The following is a 20,321-nucleotide window of genomic DNA, read 5'->3' as shown; positions in this document are numbered from 1 at the left end:
ACCCTCGAATCAGTCTGCAATGAATTCGCAGACGTATTCGATGGGTCTTTAGGTAAATACAAAGGGCCCCCAATTAAATTTAATCTAGACCCGTCGGTTAAACCCATCAGGCTTAAGGCCCGAAGGGTGCCTTTCGCCCTGAAGCAAAAAATCGAGGCCGAGCTCGATAAGTTTGTAGGCCAAGGCGTCCTAGAACCAGTCGAGGGTGGTTTGTGGGAAACGCCGATCGTCACACCCCTTAAACCTAATGGGGATGTGAGGATCTGCGCTGACTACAAGGCCACCCTGAACCTGGGAATGAAAAAACACGCTTACCCGGTCCCGACGGTGAAGCAGGTCCTCGCCACGATACAGGACGGCGCCATTTTCGCCAAGCTCGACTTGGCGCAGGCGTACTTGCAATTAACTGTTTCTGAAGAGGCTGCTGAAGCTCAGACGATAGTTACCCACAAGGGGGCGTTCCGAGTCCACAGACTGCAATTTGGTATTGCAGCAGCTCCAGGCATTTTTCAAGAAGTGATGGAGAGGACCTTAAAGGGCATACCTGGTGTATGCCCTTACTTTGATGATGTCTTGATAGCTGGGAAAAATGAAGAAATATTAGCAGAGCGGCTGGAACAGGTATTGGAAAGATTTAGGAGGGCTGGACTGAAATTAAAAAAGGGAAAATGTTGCATTGGGGTTAAGTCCACTGAATTCCTTGGATTCAGGATAGACAAAAATGGAATTCATCCTACCCCTGATAAAATCAAAGCAATTAAATTGGCTCCTGAACCAAAAAACAAGGCTGAATTACAAGCCTTCCTTGGCTTAGTAAATTTCTACCATACATTTGTGCCACACAAAGCTGCCATTGCAGAACCCCTCCATAGACTTTTAGATAAAAAGACCCCTTGGCAGTGGCTTAATAAGCATAGAGTTAGTTTCCAAACTTTAAAGGACATTCTTTCCAGCCAATCAACAGTAACCCATTTTATTGAAAATAAATTTATTTAGCATGCGATGCTTCACCTTATGGTGTGGGGGCTGTTATCAGCCACTTAGACAACCAAGGTATCCAAAAACCAATCGCATATTATTCCAGGACGCTGACCAAAGCAGAGCGGAATTATGCACAGATAGATAGGGAAGCATTAGCAATCGTGGCAGGAGTAAAAAAGTTCCATGATTACCTTTATGGTAGGAACTTTACTATACTCACTGACCATAAACCCCTATTGGGACTGTTTACCACGGATAAACAGACACCCCAAATCATGTCACCCAGAATGCTGAGGTGGTCCATTTTCCTCTCAGCATATTCATTTTCTCTCCAACACAGACCGGGCAAGGACATGGGACATGCTGACGCCCTTAGCAGACTGCCATTAAATATCACTGAGGAAGACCCTGCCCCTGTGGGACAAATAATGTCCCTACTGGACATTCCTGACTGGCCTTTAACCGCTAAAGATATAGCTGTGGCAACAAATAATGACCATACTCTAAAGAGAATTATGGCCTGGGTCCTTAGTGGGTGGCCAAATACCAACCCGGACGCCAAGTACATTCCTTATTTTAGAAGGAAAGATGAACTGTCAGTTCATTTGGGATGTGTACTGTGGGGAAACCGTGTGGTCATTCCCGAAATCCACAGACCCTCAATTTTATTAGAACTACATGAGGGGCACCCGGGAATAGTACGTATGAAGGCATTGGCTAGGAGTCACTTGTGGTGGCCAGGACTAGACAAAGACATCGAAGAATGCGTTTCTAATTGCTATTTGTGCCAACGTTCTAGGCCTGAGCAGCAACACACACGTACGCATAAGTGGGAGTTAGCCAGGAATCCTTGGTCCAGGATTCATATTGATTTTGCTGGACCTTTCCAAGGGTTAACCTTCCTGGTAGTAGTGGATAGTTTCTCTAGATGGCTAGAGGTAGTACCCGTCAGTTCATTAACTTCAGGTAAAACAATACAAGTATTAAGGGGCCTCTTTGCCACTCATGGGTTACCTGATGTAATTGTGTCAGATAATGGGCCCCAATTCACCTCTGTTGCATTCCAGGATTTCCTCAGGGCCAACTCGATTAAACACAAGACATCAGCACCCTTCCACCCGTCCACCAACGGCTTGGCTGAACGGAATGTGAGGACCACTAAGGACGCATTAAAGAGAATCATCCGTGGCGACTGGCACCAAAGACTGGCCGAATTCTTGCTGACCCAACATACGACCCCATGCACGGCTACCGGTAAAAGCCCAGCTGAAATGAGGTGGGGGAAGAGACTAACCACCAAATTGGACAGGTTACACCCTGACAGACTTCTACCAAGTGCGGAACTGGACATTCCAAACAGATCATTCAAAATTGGGGATTTAATCTGGGCCAGGAATTATGCACAAGGGGACAAATGGGTCCCAGGGGTGGTCACTGAAATATTGGGTCCCTTGTCTTACACTATTGAGGGGGAAGGGAATAGGATCAGCAAAAGACATATAGATCAGCTAAGAAAGAGAACTACTGGCTGTATGCCAGTTGAAGGGGATCAAAGTTTACACGGGGGAAACTTTGCTTCAAGGCTTATTGATAATAACACGCCAGATAGTGGGGAAGCAGGAACGCAAAATAACCCGGCCACTGGTAACCAACAACAACATAGTCAAATTGACTGGGAAATGCCCCCTCTGAGTAGGCCAGCAACAGCTGATCTTCAAACACAACAACATCCACAAAGTGTTAACAGAGAAGCGTCAGAGCCAGTTAGTCAAGAGTCCAGGTCCACCAGAGTAAGCCAGCCAAGCAGACAATCAGATAGGAATGACTCTAGTATCTATAGCAATAGATACCCTTCAAGAGTCCATAGACCGCCCAAATATTTAAAAGATTATGTCCATAAATAACAACAACTGGGGGGTAAGGGGTGTTGTGTCTGTAAATAGTTGCAAACATGGAAAAAAAGCAGGTTGCAAAAGTTGGGTTTAGAAGCGGGAGATTCTGGTGCAACCATTGGTTAAAGTAACAAGAAGCGGGAAAATAGCGTTTGATGATTGGTTACAGTTTAAACAGTTCTACTATAAAAGCTTGAAACATTTAACAGTTGTCAGTTGACTTATGTGTATTCATTAAACTCATTCATTGTGAACCACTCTGAGTCCTCGTCTATCAGAACCAAACAGTGAGCATATGGCCGAAGCCTCCATGATTGAAAAAATATGGATGCCTTTGAAGATTAGGCATTAATTTGGAAGGAAGCTGGGGTGGTTTTGCTCAGTGTTAGTAACCATTTCTGTAAGGTCTAAAAAAAAGAACTGTTACTCTGTGTTGTTTCTCTCCCTGCTCACTTTGTCTTTCCTTCCCTTCCTCTCCATTAGTCTTGTCCCTCTTTTCTTCTTTCACATCATCCAATGCACCTTTCCATTCCCCCCCTTGCTCCCATTCTTCATCTTTTTTTTGTTGTTCCTGTGAATACATACGTATTTTTATTTGTGAAAGCAGTGCACGTGAGAATATTTATCAGTTATGCAGATGAAGGGGAAACTGTTCTTCACTTACTTGTTTGGTCAAGTTGTACCGCATTTTAATTATTAATTTAATCACATTCCTTATTGTACAGGTTATTCATTTTACTCAGTCCTTATTAACTGAATGACTATTTTTAGTTCATGCTCGTCCTTTCTCAGAATGTACGTATACATATGTATACATAATCAGATATAAAACATGAAGACATTGAGAAGAAAATTTCTAGGACTGATCTTAGATCACGTTTGCACTAAATACTAAGCTTTGCAGCCTGTTTGGGTGAAATTATATTCCAGTCATGAATAGCATAACCACTTCTTTTGTAATAGTACGGTAAAATAGGTACCCGTTTGCATCTATTTATATATAATCAACGCTCTCAGGAATCTCAAAATATTTTCTGCAAAAATGCAGATGTTAATAAGGTTAATTTCATCTTGGAAGTGTGGAAAACTGTTGGCAAACTAAGGCAATAAGGATCGTAATTGTTAACTAATGAAGAACACTAACTGATGTGTTTAATTGAAATGGTTTACAGGTAATCTTAATGCAATTTTCAACATTTTTCAACAAGTACAGTGCTGAAAATTGCTGCTATCAAACTGAATCATGTTGTCGGGCTATAACTCTTGCTAGACCTTGCTCTCTTTCTGTTTCAGTGTATATTGTGAGCCATATCTGTTCAGGTTCAGAACGGCAAAAAAAGGCTTAAGCTCGTGAAAGAAAGCTGTGCCCACGTAGAACACCCACATACCGTATTTTCAAATATATTTTTGTTTTGCTTACATGCAGTATAATACTGGAAGCGGAAAAAGCTTCCATTAATGAAAACTGAAGGACTGTTTATTACCACTGACACACAGTTTTAAAAAAAATAAACTATTTTGTTCTGAAGCTCATAGACATTGTCTAATGAGATAGAAAAGACTTGGAAGACTTGATTAGTACTGTACTTTGGATCTTAGTACTTCACATCAATAAATTCCTGAGACAGCTCTAATTTACATTTATTTTTCTTAAAATCGTGAGAGCCAAACAAGAGATATTTAATCAGCTATTGCTGGATCTGATCATTTAGATTAATTTAATAGCAGTGGCGTCCAATTGCTGTACCGAAAACAGATGCATCACTGTTCTGCCAAAAACAGGTACTCTTTTATATTAGAAGGACAAGCTGTGATGAGAAAAACCAAAACAACAAGAGCTGATAGCAGAATAGAAACAATAAGAGCCATGTGTTATTCAATCGTTACGCTAGAAATAGAAAAAAAATGGTATTTTCTATCTAAAATACCCTCTCTTTTTACGAAGTATACAATTTTTTCTTTCTTATATGTTCTTATCCTCACCAAGTAAAATGGTATAGTAATAATTCTAGAAAATGTAGAAGGAAGCCAAACTTAATACATACCAAAATTAGATTCAGTTACTGTGGCTGGTAATGTGAACTCTGGTATAGGGAAATTAGCATCTTGCTTGGGTCACATCCATTGACAACACCAACATTTGCTTAATAAGTAACAGATGTGTAATAGCTTGTTTGGATTAACTTTATCCGGCAAACTATCCACCTTTTCCACCATAGTACTGAACCCATAATAAGCAAAGTGACTTGATTAGACTAACAAGAGCGAACCACACCAGTCTTGGGAAGTCAAATTGTCTGGATGTCAAATTGTGGGAATGTTATTCCACATTCTTAAAGAGGACACCCAACAAGCAGAGGAGAAGTAACAAATGCATAATGGCCCACCTCTGTGAATTATTTACAACCCTTCCATTTCCGTACATTTCCATCTGATTATATAGCAAGCAAACAGAGAACGTGTGGTTCTCCTGTCAGGGATCCATTCATTCACTACTGAGGAATTGCACCAGGTGGGAAATTGCATGCTAACACACAATATAAACCTAGAGCAATTATGCTGTTTCCTAAAAGCTTTTCAAGTGTCGAAGTTAAAATTCTTGAGGTAACGGCTATTTAATTGTATAAACGTCATGCAGTTCTAACCTTAAGATTTATATATTTATTTAATCTAAAGTTACAAAACAAAACAAAACAAAATTATATCTTGCCTTTGTCCTGGAGTTCAAGACATCATACATAGAATTTCCTCCTCTATGTATGAGAACAAAGTAATGTCAGGAGGCTTTTAATATACATATCTTTATAATATTAAGGTCTTTTATACAGACTTCTGGGAGTTGCAGTGCTAATACATTTGGAAAATGCTACTTAAGAAGTTTGTGCAGTCAGCCTATACCGTACATAGAATCTTACAAAAATGTCCGCAAAGGCCTGGAAAAATGCTGTGATTCTTCTCTCCCATTACATGTTCAATATTTGCTTTTGAGTTATACAAAGAGAGCCTATATAGCTTTCAAAAATGTAATAAATAAATCAATTATTAAAGCCATACAACCAAAATACATAAATGTAGAGAGTATGATTTGTGACAATGATGATAACATCAAAGGAAAGATTGGAGCAATAAGAAGGTTTTTTTAAAAAATCTCTAAATCCTAAAATATTTTCAATGAATGAATTAAATAACTGACTATGAGTACATTGATAAAGACAAAAATTATAATGTTGCATATCTCATACATGAACCATAGTCTCGCAGTGGTTAGAATGCAGTATTGCAGGCTAACACAGCCAGGAATTCGATCCTGATCGGCTCAAGGTTGACTCAGCTTTCCATCCTTCCAAGATCAGTAAAATGAGGACCCAGATGGTTGGGGGCAATATGCTGACTCTGTAAACCGCCTAGAGAGAGTACTGTAAAACATTATGGAGTTGTATATAAGTCTAAGTGCTGTTATTGCTATTGTGTACATCCATTTTCTCTTTCATATACTGTATAAGGAGAATACAGCCTTTACCTATTTTAGAACATGGTGTATTTTGCATCAAGATTGGTTAATGCATAACATAAAAATCTTTACTAATAATTAGGAGAAATACTAGTTTTGTGCTTTTAGTAGCTTACTATTTTGTAGATCTAAAATTAATCTGCTTGTCAGGCAGTTAAATGATTCTTCTTAGATATACAGGGATTTGTGTTTATCAGACGTTAAATGTATGCTGTAGCTGTGAAATATATGCTTTCATGGAAGATACTAGTGTGTTTTGTACATTCTGTCTGCATACAGTATCAGTATTGTGGTGCTATGGAGTTCTTCGATAGAATGTCATGAATACTAAAATACAATTCTTCTGTGGACAATATGCATAATTTTCATAGCTACACGTAGGAGGGGTTTTTTAATTACAAAAACTTTCAGGATTTCATAAGGAAATTATTTGAAGCTAATGACTAATAATTAAGGATCATGGGATTTGGGGTGGTAGATTGATGAAAATGTTAGCTCAGTGTGCAGCTGCTATGAAAAAGACAAAGTTTGTGATGGAAATAATTTAGAGAACAATAAGAGTAATAATGACGATTATCTTCATGTTTTTCTACAAATCTATGGTGCAATGGCACTCAGAATCCGTAGTGCAGTTCTGCTCACCATAGAGGAAACAGCAGCTAAAAATATCAATGGACTGCCACAATGAGAAGCTTCTGGTTAAAATAGGCATGACAGAGAAGCATGGAATTATGCAAGTTTAGGAGAGAAGGTTTACAGTAATCTTTTCTTATGACTTGATTTCATGCATATAATAAAATAAACTTTTTTCTACGAGAGCTTATGCATTAGTAGGAATATTAGCCTTTAAAGTACATAAAATCTCTTTGCTATTTTGCTAGAGAGGCTGGATGATGGAAGCTCAGGGACAAATAAAGGATTATTCAGTGATGAAAATAAAAAAAATTACATACAGCATAGCTAAATAAGGTATAGTGAAGCATCCTACGGTATATTGCAGCATTAAAAAAAACAGTATCTCCTATCAGTGTCAGTAAATATCAAGCTATATATTACCTTTATGATCAGAAAAGGCATGATTCTCAGTTCCAGTTATTGGAAAGTATAAGGGCATTGGGTGGGAGCTGTTACTCATATGTTTTTTTCCCTAAAAGGCTCCTGATTGCCATTGCTAAATTAAATAGGCCTTTGATCTGAACTAGCAAATTTTCTTAGACAGTTTGTTAATACTTTAGTAAGAATGAACATATGTTATTGTAAAATGTGGGATTGGTTTACTAAGGTTTTACCATATTCATTAAACTGAAAATGGAATATTAAAAAGCTCAGCAGGACCAAAGACCATAAGATTCAGCAAAAGAGTTTGACAAGATTGTTTACAGGTTCAGTGTTTCTCAGGAAAAAAAATTGAGAATTTTTTTTACATTGCCATAATATGCAAAAATGCTATTCATTATGCATGATTTTAATATATACCTCCTGCTGGAGGAATTCCCTCTGGTTTTCATGGCTGGCTGGAGAATTTTGGAAGTTGGAGTCCACACATCTTTGAGTTGCCAAGACTGTGAAACATTGATTTGAGATGTTAGGTTGACTCAACAGTAAGATGATGATGATGATGATGATGATGATGATGATGATGATGATATTATTATTATTTAAAAAGGGGGGGGTAATGACTAGCTGCTGGAGGGGAGGTATATGCCAGGCACTGCATTCAATTGGATTTGGCTTGGCACTAGATGGAAATGAAGCAAGGGAGGTCATTCACACTGAAGGGCTTAAGACAACAAAACAACAACAACAACAACAATAATAATAATAGTATAATAATAACAACAACAAAATACAAAGACCTACAAATAGAAATAGAACGACTGTGGCAAAGGCAAGAAAGGATAGTACCAGTAGTAATAGGCACCTTGGATGCAATTCCAAAACAACTGGAGCATAACGTGGACACCATTGGCATTGACAAATTTGCCATCAGTCAATTACAAAAGGCGTCCTTACTAGGAACAGCTTCAATCCTGCGACAATATCTGTAATACCATCAATTCAAACAACCTGCCTATCCCAGATCCTTGGTAAGGATAGGTAGACAAACATGCCAAATCTAGTCTGATCATCTGGCTGACTGTGTGAATAATAAATAAATAAATACATAAATACATACATACATACATACATACATACATACATACATGGGCAGTCCCAGTGATATGCTACCCAGCTGGAATTATCAACTGGACATTGGCCGAATTGGAACACTTAGACCGTAAAACGCATAAATGTTTGAACATGCACCATGCTCTACATCCACGAAGTGACATCGACATACTATACCTTCCAAGAAGAATAGGGGGCAGAGGGCTACTGCAAATCCATCAAACTGTAGAAGAAGAAAAACAAAGTTTGAATGGCTATGTGAATCAAAGTACAGAAAAATTGCTCCAGGCTGTGAAAACAGAGAGCATTATCAAAATAACAGAAACAAAGGCAGAATATAAGGAAAAACGGCTGGATGATAGATTAAATAGATGGAAAACCAAAGCTTTGCATGGACAACATTTGAAAAACATTGAAGGAAAATGTGGTAACAACTTGACATGGGCATGGCTTAAGATGGGAACCATCAAGAAAGAAATGGAAGGCTTAATACTGGCTGCTCAAGAACAAGCACTACAAACTAATGCCATGAAAGCGAAGATACAAAAATCTGCTGACAATCTAAATTGCCGAGTTTGCAACAACAAAGTTGAAACTGTTTCACATTTAATATGTGAGTGCAGCAAAATCACGCAAACTGATTACAAAGCTAGACATGACCGAGTTGCTAAACTAATCCACTGGGCATTTTGTAAAAATTACGACTTGCCTGTGTCCGAAAAGTTGTGGGAACATAGGGTGGAAAAAGTTGTCGAGAATGAGAGGGTGAAGATCTTGTGGGACTTCCAAATACAGACAGATCGCCATTTGGAACACAACACGCCAGATATCACAGTTGTAGAGAACAAGCGTACAGTTGATAGATATCGCTGTACCAGGAGATGCCAGAGTCGAAGAAAAAGAACTGGGGAAAATTAAGAAATACCGCAACCTGGCCATTGAAACTGTGCGATTATGGATGAAACATGTAACAGTGATACCCATTGTCATCGGGGCACTGGGAACTATGTCCAAAAACTTTGCAAAATACTTCAAGAAATTGCAGCTTCCTGCAATAACTCCAGCAAAGCTACAAAAAACTGCGCTATTCGGAACATCTTACATTTTAAGGAGATACCTGGTTGATACCTAGGATGTTGGCAGCAACTCTTGTCAACCATTAGTGCCAGTCAATTTGAGTGTTCAGTTGACTGAGGTCCATGTTCAATGAATAAAAGTTTAACAACAACAACAACAACAACAACAACAACAACAACAACAATAATAATAATAATAATAATAATAATAATAATAATAATAATGTTGGAAGGGACCTTGGAGGAAACCCTATACCATTTCAGACAAATGGCTATCCAGTCTCTTTTTTAAAACTTTCAGTGTTGGAGCCTTCATAATTTCTGGAAGTAGGTTATTTGTTCTGTCAGGAAATTTCTCCTTAGTTCTAGGTTGCTTCTCTCTTTCATTAGTTTCCCTCCATTGATTCTTGTCCTGCCTTCAGGTGCTTTGGAGAATAGCTTGACTCCCTCTTCTTTGTGGCAACCCTGAGATACTGGAACACTGCTATCATGTCACCCTTTGTCCTTCTCTTTATTAAACTACACATACCCAATTCCAGCAGCCGTTCCCTATATGTTTTAGCCTCCAGTCCCCTCATCATCTTTGTTGCTCTTCTCTGTACTCTTTCTAGAGACTCAACATCTTTTTTACATTGTGGTGACCAAAACTGGATGCAGTACTCCAAGTGTGGCCTTACCAAGGCATTGTAAAGTGGTATTAACACTTCACGTGACCTTGATTCTATCCCTCTGTTAATGCAGCCTAGCACGGTGTTGGCTTTTTTGGCAGCTGCAGCAGTGGGAGACCAGTACTTTTAAACTGGAGCTGGAAAACATGGGCATAGAATGAATTTGCATTAGAAGTCATGGATTCACAGCCAGGCTCCAAGACACAGGCAAATCAGGTCCTACTAGGAGATTTTATGATTCAATAGCCACTGAATCCAACACCAATACCCTTTTCAGATCTCTCCTCAGCTAGCAGTGATCCTTCTTTAGCTAGCACAGGTGCCAAGAAGCAGAGCAGCCCCTTCCCCCCCACCTGAGAATCCTGCACCTCAGCAAAGTAATTGCCTCACAAGCAAGTGGAAAGATGCTGAGTCTGCAAGCAGGTTCTCTGCCTCATTATTGGCAACTGCTGAGCAGAGAAAGCTTCAGCTATGCATGCTGGGTGAGGAGAGGATTCAGAGGTGGAGAGAGAATTTAAACTGCTTAGGGATCGTCTTCCATCGCTGGAAGCAACTTTGGCATCTGGCTTTGTAGTTTGTGAATGCCTGCTCTTGTCTCCTGCTTTGTTTTGATTTCAGTGTGTTCCCCACCAAGTCTCTGGCACATCCCTCAGTATTTTCCCATCTATTTTGTGGTATTCAATTACAATGTGTCTGACTTGGATTACTCCTTTTCAGCTTTTAGTAAACCGTCGTACACATGCACATTCTTTCTCTTGTTTCCCCAACTCTTCCTCTGTTACCTCTTTTCCTCCCCCTCCGCTGCTATCTCTCCAGATATGCCTTCCTGACGTTTTCACAAGCCTTGCTGCCAGTGCGTTGCTTCTAAACACTCTATTCCTTCTGCAATGTGTATGTATTCCCACTCAGTACCTCTGCAAGCCTTGCCCCCAAGCACTTGCATATGCCTTCACTTTATCTGCTGTTTGCATGGACTTTTTCTCCCTTCACTGAAGCCAAGACATGAAATTGGGCTTGATGCAGAGGAAGGCTATTTCATCCACTTCTTCAGTCAGGAAGCAATGGGTGGCTTGTTGTGTACTGGGTTTCTTGCAAGCAGGAGGCGAGATGAGAGAGTTCAAATAGGAACATTGCTTTATTGAACAACAGGAACTGAACTAGTAACCAAGGCTTCTACACAGCTACTTATACTGCTGGCCACTAGGTGGCAGCGAATAGGTTTGAAGGAACCTATTGCCACCCTAGAGCCAACCAATGATCGTCCTGGAGATTGCATGTCTGGGAAGCCAGCGACCATTACACAGACTCCCTGATTAAGCAATCTCAAGCAGCATTCAAAGACACATGGAAACAGTTCAAGTAAATAGGCCCAATACATTACATGGCCCATACTATTAATGCACCAAGCAGAGAATGCAGATGTGTTCTTAGAGTGGGAGATAATTCTAAACAAAAGTTACTGTAGGAGATCACCAGATTCAGCCCAAGGGAGGGGTCAAATGTAACATCAGTCATGAGTCCCTTCGCGCCCATGAGAGATCTAAGTCTAGCCCACCTTGAATTTCTGTGATTCCTATCTACTGCCAGTTTGCTTGGACTGTTAGTAGTACAGATTCTTGTAGAGAGCTTAAGCTTGCATTAAGAAAAGCTTGCTTAAGTTTGCAAGGTGAGGGAAAGCGTATAAACCTTGCCTTGGGACCAGAAGCCACCTTGGGAAGAAGAGGAACATAGCACTTGTGGTAAGAAAGATACTAGCATGTTTTCTTCCGGAAACCAAGTAGAATCAATTGAAATCAAGTCATGGGTGAGTAAAACAATAGCAGTAAAGTTCACCTTTTCTCTGTTGGTGCCAGGGTCAGAGTGCTTTCACTGCGGGGGGGGGGGGGGAGGAATAACTATTTTCTTTGATTTCCTCTTCCATTGCAATGTTCTCCTTTGGCCATTTCCTCACAAGGACAGTGCACCAGTTCATCACTGGCTCTGACTTTTTTCATCCTGCCACAGACATTGGCTGTGTTTTATAGCTGATATGGCTTATTTTGGGTCTTGCTAGGATTTATAGGTAATCTTTGCTTAATGACAAAAATTGGGATTGGCAATTCTGTTGCTAACCAATGCACTCATAAAGCGGAAAAATCATGTGACTGTGCCAACTTATGACAGCAGTTACTGCAGTTCTAGTTGCTGTTGTAACGTAAATCCTGCTTGGCCTGCTTGTGAGCGTTATTGGTCACCAAGTGCCCAAAGTTAGATCACATGACCATGGGGAAGCTGCAATGGCCAGAGCTGATTATGAGTCATGCTTATTCAGTGCCATCATAACTTTGGTCACTGAACAAGTAGTTAAGCAAGGACTACCTGTACTTGAAACTACAGTAAAGCTTGTTTATTTATTTGTTTGTTTATCATGGCTATGCCACTGTGGGCTTTAGTTATTTTTCTGTTTGCAAAAAACAAACAAACTATTGCCTAATCTTGCTTCCAGCCGTCCTGTTAGGACTTTCAAAGCAGAGGTGGCTTAATGGTTTACAGCTACCTCTCAGTAGAATGGGAGTCTCTCCATTTTTTAAAACATGTAAACAGGTAAAGGTTCCCCCGCACATGCGTGCTAGTCGTTTCCAACTCTAGGGGCCGGTGCTCATCTCCATTTCAAAGCCGAAGAGCCACCGCTTGTCCGAGGACATCTCCGTGGTCATGTGGCTGGCATGACTAGACGCCAAAGGCACACGGAACGCTGTTACCTTCCCACCATAGTGGTCCCTATTTTTCTACTTGCATTTTTTATGTGCTTTTGAACTGCTGGGTTGGCAGAAGCTGGGACGAGTAACAGGCGCTCACTCTGTTACGCGGCACTTGGGATTCAACCTGCCAAACTGCCGACCTTCTGATTGACAAGCTCAGCGTCCTAACCCACTGAGCCACCATGTCCCTAAACAGACAGATGCCCAAAATGAAATGTGTAGGTTTGGGTGTTGCCCATACAAGTATTTTATTGTGTCTTGTATATGGAGGGTGGAGAAGGGAATTTCTTATGGCTTTCATTGTTATACCTATGTATAAAATACAGGGAGAAATAGAAATGGGAAATTAGGGGAAGGAAAAAGAAAGGGGGGAAGAAAATGTAAGGTACGAGGGGAGAGAAAAAAAAGCATTGACTTCTGACTCTGTTTAGCACAGTAAAAGATAGAAACACTCCAGCAAGGGAATTTCTATAGGACTTATAGCAATTGCTCAGTGTTCTTTTCCTCCTCATTGTAAGACTGACAGCAGGGAAGACAATTGCGGTTCACCTCTAACTGCTTTTGAAGGACAGGGAATGGAAATGCTGCCAGTGTGGAGTTGTCTGCTGTCTGCTTTTGAATAGCTTTTGGGTGAGCATTGGAGGTTGAAGATTACCTACTCCCCTGTTTAGACAAAAGGAAAGCTGTGATAAATTAAAAGCCTTTTGCTGGTACAAGGAGCCCTTCACTGTGGATCTGGCTCATCACACTGATATACAAATTGTTCAGATACAAATCCCAGCTTAGCCCCATTTTTAAAACGGCTGAGGAAGATGTAAGCAAGGAAGTCCATTGAGATATCGCAGAATCTCTACGCAGCTATCCACCAGTTAAATGTGCGCTGCTAAATAGACATGATTAGTGTTCTTAATTACTGTACAGATTTTTGTAAGAAGGCCAAAGAACGCTGTATTTGGAAGCTGTACCACAATAACTGGGTTGGCCTTCACTGGTGGATAGGACAGTAAAGAACAAATAAAGGCGTTGCTAAAATCTTTTGACCATTATTTTATTTTTATAGCAGAGTCCTAGAAGCACACAAAAGGAAATTGCCTTAAACTTTTAATAAATGTACACAAGGAGGAATTTTGGTAGTACAGATTTTCCCCAGCCCTGAATAAGAAAACGTATTGACTGAAATATCTCTTTTGAGCTACAATTAAAATTAGTTTCTTCAGTTATCATAGAAACTAATCATATGTTATAGTGAGAATATATCAGGAATTTATAGATTGTGTTTGTACATTTTGCTAAACTACAATGTGGCTTACTTGGTCTTGGTTCAGAGGACTTGCACACTAGCAACCAGCAGCATCACTTATATGACTATGGTTATATAAGGCCTGTATTGGTAATATATCACCATGGCACTGATTGTATGATTCTATAACTCTCTACCACGAAGCTTCTTAATGTACTGGTTGTAGTAAGTTGTTATATTTTATAATTCATGCATTATGGTTTGGTGTGTTTTGCTAATGATGTGGAGGAAAGGTGTAATCAACAAACACTGATTAAGGAAATCATGACTTAATGTAACAGGGGAACCACATGATATAGTTAAAGCAGACATGTCAAACACAAGGCCCAGGGGCCAGATCCAGCCCATGAAGTGGTTTCATGCGGCCCGCAAAGCCATCCTGAAAACAGTAAGGGAACGGCCCCCACTGCCTTGGCCCTGGCCCAGAGACCCTCCTCCTGCCAGAGACCCTCAGATCTGTCCCACTCCTGCCCAGGCCCCCATAGGCACCCTTGATGCGAACGATGTAGAGCTGGCCATGCCCACCCAGTAGGCCATACGCACTCTAGCCACGCCCACCCAGTAGGCCACGCCCACCCTGGCCATACCCACCTGCCCCCCTGAGGGAAACCGCAATGCTGATGTGGCCCTCAATGAAATTGAGTTTGACATCCCTGAGTTAAAGGGATGTAACAGAGGAACCACATGATATAGTTAAAGGGAAGCTATTTGTTGCAGATTGAAATTAAAGTTAACCTTTGTTCCTAATGGTTTTAAGCTTGCATGTTTATCATATGAAGTGATATTGAAGCTCACAATATGGCCTACTGTCCAAGAGTGGCAGTAGGAATGCCAAGTTAATATCAAAGATTTATCTTTGATGGTTCCAGTTTGCTTAAGCCCCACTAAGACAATAAATTAAGATATGTCTCACCAATAAGATTGTGTTATATAGTATATTCTTTTCTGTAGACAGATTTCTCAATAAAACCATTGAATTTGGCTTCCTAAACTGATAATATTTTCCCTTATATAGCACTGCAAATGATTTCTTTCTTTCCCTTATTCCATTTATAGTAGACTTAAATCTATTTTCTTATAAGCATCTTTCCTGGTATCCAAAATAAAGTGAAGTTATTCCATTAATTACCATAATAGTAGCTTTATAGATATATGCATATAAACAGCTATCTTTCCCCAGACTGGCAGTACTAGATACAAAAACAGACATATATTTACAAAAAGAAATGTAATGTTTATACATACTGCAGATGTCAGCCTTGTTTGTGATAATTTTCCCCTCTTTTTTCCTAGTTTAAATAAATATCTTGCAAATGGAATTTTTCTTTCAAAAGTTTTATTATGATTTGGGGTTTAATTAGACATGATAAATATCAAATAGATTAGCACCCACAAAAACCACTTTTTCCATAATTTTTCATTAATCTTGCTTTGCTGACCCAGAATTTTGATTAAAGTTTGTTTTAATAGGCCAATCAAAATCTTCTTGGAAAATCTTCAAATGTATTTTTTTAAGTCCTTTACCAAAACTATCATAATTTTCTACAGCCTCAAGGCCATATAAGCTAAGACATGGGTCCTACAGCTTTTGCAAATGTTGCCACAGACTAGAATTTTCCTGCATTCAGCAGGAAATTGGATTCAGTAGCTTAAACAGTTATTCCAACTCTGTGATTCTGTAATCCTCCCTTTTCTCACCTGATATTAGTGTCTTTTTTCTGTATGTTGCCCTGGGTCCATATCTTTGTCACAGTTGTCTCTCCATTTCCAGTTTGCAGCTATTTCCCATGAGAGCAAACAAATGGACATTTAAAATTCTCATAGCAGAACCCAAGCTTCAGGAAAGGAGAAGTCAAAAACCTTTGGCACACAGATTCCAACCAAGAGATTAAAAACAATGCTTTCCTCTTATAGAATTTATCATGATGCATATATCAGAAGCACAAATGTCAGACACCTATTCAGATTCATGAAAGAAATAGCACGCAGAATAACATGCAGAGTTATCTGTGGATGTGGTAATTGTGCTAGCAGATTTGGAGCATATATCATTGTAATATTTCTCTTTTTAAATGCCACACAAAGCTTAATTGCCCTGGAATATTTTCCATAAAAGCAGTCAGTATTTATACATAAATAAATGATAAAGACAAAAATAGGCCTTTTGATGTGGTTGAATACTTGTAGCCTAGAAGTGTTGTGTATGAAGAGGAGTTTCCATCTCTTTTGTTCTGATGAAGACAAATTTCTGCAACAGATTTACCCAGTGCTTTTTCTGTAAAAAAAAAAAAAAGGTGCCGGAACTCACACACGTCATACAACCCGCCTTGCCTACCCTACAAGGTTCCATTCAAAAAAGGTGCCGGAACTCCGTTCTGGGTGTTCTATGACAAAAGAAGCCCTGGATTTACCAGTCCAAATGGAACTGAGCAAACTCTTATCCTTGACTGCATGATCTCCAAACTTGCCCTGGAGGCACCTGAGATTGCTCACATGGGAAATTTTGTGTCAAACGGAAGAAAACATCACTTCCAAACTGGAACAATGAAAGACGGCTCAGGCTACCCCCAGCCTAGGGATAAAATAGAGATGGCATCATGAACCTGTCCGTTAGAAACAGCAAGTAGAACATGAAGATCTGCCTTCAGTCTTTCTTCTACATTACAGCAGTGGCCAAAATTGTGGAAACCTTTTGGGGAACGTGTACAGTAGAAATGCCACCTTTCGTTAAGTTTCCACCAATTTTTCTTCTAATTTCTTTATAACTGTAACCTTGTTCACTTAATAATACTATTTTACATCGCTTTCTGGGCAACCAGTCAACTCTTTGCACCATTACTTTAATTTTATTATGTTTTACAAGCTCATTAAATAAAAGGGGAAAAAAACCAACCAACTTAATAGCGATCACACAACACATCAACAAATCCTCTCAGCTTCAATACATGACATTAATAACTGAATCCTACTGTGATCTGATTGGCTCATTGCCAAAACAAGGTGACACCTGATTGGCTCTCTAAACACTCATGGTCATTGGCTACAATTGGATGAAGGAAAGCTACCGGATATCAACCTAAGCAAGTTGTGCTTCCTTTTTCTGGTTATAACTTTTCACAGAATACAGTACAGATAATTGAACAAACTATGTTGCATTACATTCTTGATTAAATTATCTTTCCATTGATATATATTTTTATGGTACTACTCCAAAAAAAGTGGTGTTATTAGCTATCAAACCTCAAAAATACATTTTTCCCAAAAGGTGTCCACAATTTTGGCCACTACTGTAGGTCAATAAAAAGAAGGCAGAAGGCAAACAAATCCTTAAAGCAGAATAAAGTAGCAAAAATGACCTGTAATTACCTTAATGGGTCATGACCATAAAGTTATGATTTCCACATGTATTTGCTTGTGTGCTACTTGGAATAGTGTGTGTGCCTAGATCAATATATTGATATACACATAGATGGAAGTACAGGAAATGAGATAAAATTCTGTGAGTCCTACAATTATTCTAATTTATTTGTCTTTGCAGTGTTGAAGTGTATTGTTTATATAGTCAAATAATCTCTCAACAGGTTCATAAAGTTACAGCTATTGAACGTTGCAGATAACAAGCTATTTCCTATCGGGTTTAAGGTTGAGACTGGCACAGAATTGATTGTCTAATTAATAAAAATAGATATTGAACAAGCTATAATTATTTTCTTAAACTCATGGCTTACATTGTTGTATTTCAAAGTTGTATCCCGTTCTTCCTTTAAAGAATCATCTTGAGAGCCTCAAGAAGGGGGAAGAGAAGATGTCAGGGGAAGCAAATGAAAGCAACCCCTGTTATTGTATGTGTAGAGATCAAGGTTTACAGTGCAGTCACTTAGCAACATGTATGAAGGAACAAGAGTAGGTAGAGCCTACAGAACTACAAAAGCAGAAAACAAAACTCCACAGTATTCGCAAGCATATGGAGCTAGAGGACAAAAAAAAGGACATAGGGTTCTAGATGGATTCATGCATGGCACCAAGCCATAAACCAAGCAGTTCATGTGATGGCTTGGAGCAGAAATAGGCACTCTAATGCCTGTACAACAGACAGATTGGTCGAGTGGTTAAGGCAGGGGTAGGCAACCTCGGCTCTTTTATGACTCATGGACTTCAACTCCCAGAATTCCTGAGCCAGCTGGCTCAGGAATTCTGGGAGTTGAAGTCCATGAGTCATAAAAGAGCCGAGGTTGCCTACCCCTGGGTTAAGGCATCAGGGTAAAAACTGGGAGACTGAGAGTTCTATTCCTCCTTAAGGACAAAACCAGCTTTGGGCCATCAGTCTTGGGCCAATCATTCTTTTTCAGCCCTAGGAAGTATGCAATGGTAAACCACATCTGCCATCTTGCCATGAAAACTGCAGGGGCTTGGAAGATGCCACAGATTAAATCTCTCTTAAAACTTTCTTGTTAACCCAGCTTGAATTTTCATGTCACAGTAAAACAGTGTTTTATATTATGTAAAACAATGTTCAACAATTACCAGTGTATATTAAATCACAATTGGATTGGTTCAGTAACACTACAAACAAATCATGTGATTTAATGGACTTATCGATTCGTTCATGCTACATATTAGTAAAAATCCTCAGTCAGTTTTAGCATATGACCTTTTCACTTCCTTTTGTGTTCATGCTCTTTGATCTGAGGTTTCAGAGCAGCATGTACAGCATCAGGTTTAAAGAGTCTATAAACCCACTTTCAAACTTTCCCATCAGGTCATATTGAATTATATTTTCTGATCACTGATTCATTCTATAAGGTGGAAATACATTTGTATGATACAATAACTTGCATTTCCTAGATCTATGAAAATATTACTGTAAAATTCTGTTTTGTGTTAATGACTGCAGTCATACAATTTTCCAAACTGTTAACTAAACTTTACAAACTACGGTAGCTGAGCCCAAGCCAACCAAACTGCATTATATTTTAGTGCTTTGTGAGGACTGGCTGCAGTGTGATATATTTTGCCTTAGTATCTTTTGAACATATTGTTAACTATAGTTTATGATTCAGCATATTGGATGATAAGGTAGCAAATCCGTTTCTAAAATCTTGTCTCCCTTTTGCCTAGGGAGGCACACTAGTAGATATAGAGATACTTGGTTTGATTTACTAAACCATACTTCAGGATGGCGTACAGCTTTCTTAACTAACATTTCTACAATAGTCAGCTTGCTAACTTACCTAAGGAGGCATGTATAAATCTCATCTCATGCTAATTCCAATAACCTGTAGCATAATATATTTCTTGCTCTTCCCTTAATTTTTAAAAATTTAAAAATTCCTACACTAAGTTACCGGTAATATGAAGTTAATAATTAACACCTATGGAGCAGCAATCACTGTAAAAAAAGATGTCATTGTAAGTTTTACAAATTTGTATAGTGTTAGATTGAAACCATTGCTAAAGGCAGCTATGTTTGTAAAGATAACTTTTTATTCTTATTTGGATGACTGTTTGCATAATGGAAAAGATCAAAACTGCCAAATTAGTGCAAACGAAGCAGCACAAAGCATTCATCTGAATAGCACTTACGAAGTTTTCCAGATACACGTTTCTATGGTATTACTGCCTAATGCTCGCTATCTAAAGTTTTTGTAGATAAAATCTTTGTTCCTCACCTCAGGTGAAATTTATGCAGATATTTTGATTAATTGACTGATTGTGCCATCAAGTTATGTTAGTCCCTGGTCCTTCAGTTCTTCCAATAGTTCACTCATTGCTACTCTGTCCATCCACCTTGCTACAGGTCACCATCTTCTTCACTTTTTCCAGCATTAGAGCCTTCTCCAGGGAGGGAGGTCATTGCATAATGTAAAATATTTGCACAACTTGAAGAGAAATCAGAATATTGTTGCCTCTTGGTACGTTATTTCTCAGTTGAATATGACAGAATACATGTAGTTTTCCTGGCAAGGGTACCCAAGTAGCTCTG

This window comes from Vipera berus (genome assembly GCF_964194415.1).
Source record: "Vipera berus genome assembly, chromosome: 1".
Classification (NCBI taxonomy): Eukaryota; Metazoa; Chordata; class Lepidosauria; order Squamata; family Viperidae; genus Vipera; species Vipera berus.
This window is presented reverse-complemented; position numbering follows the sequence as displayed.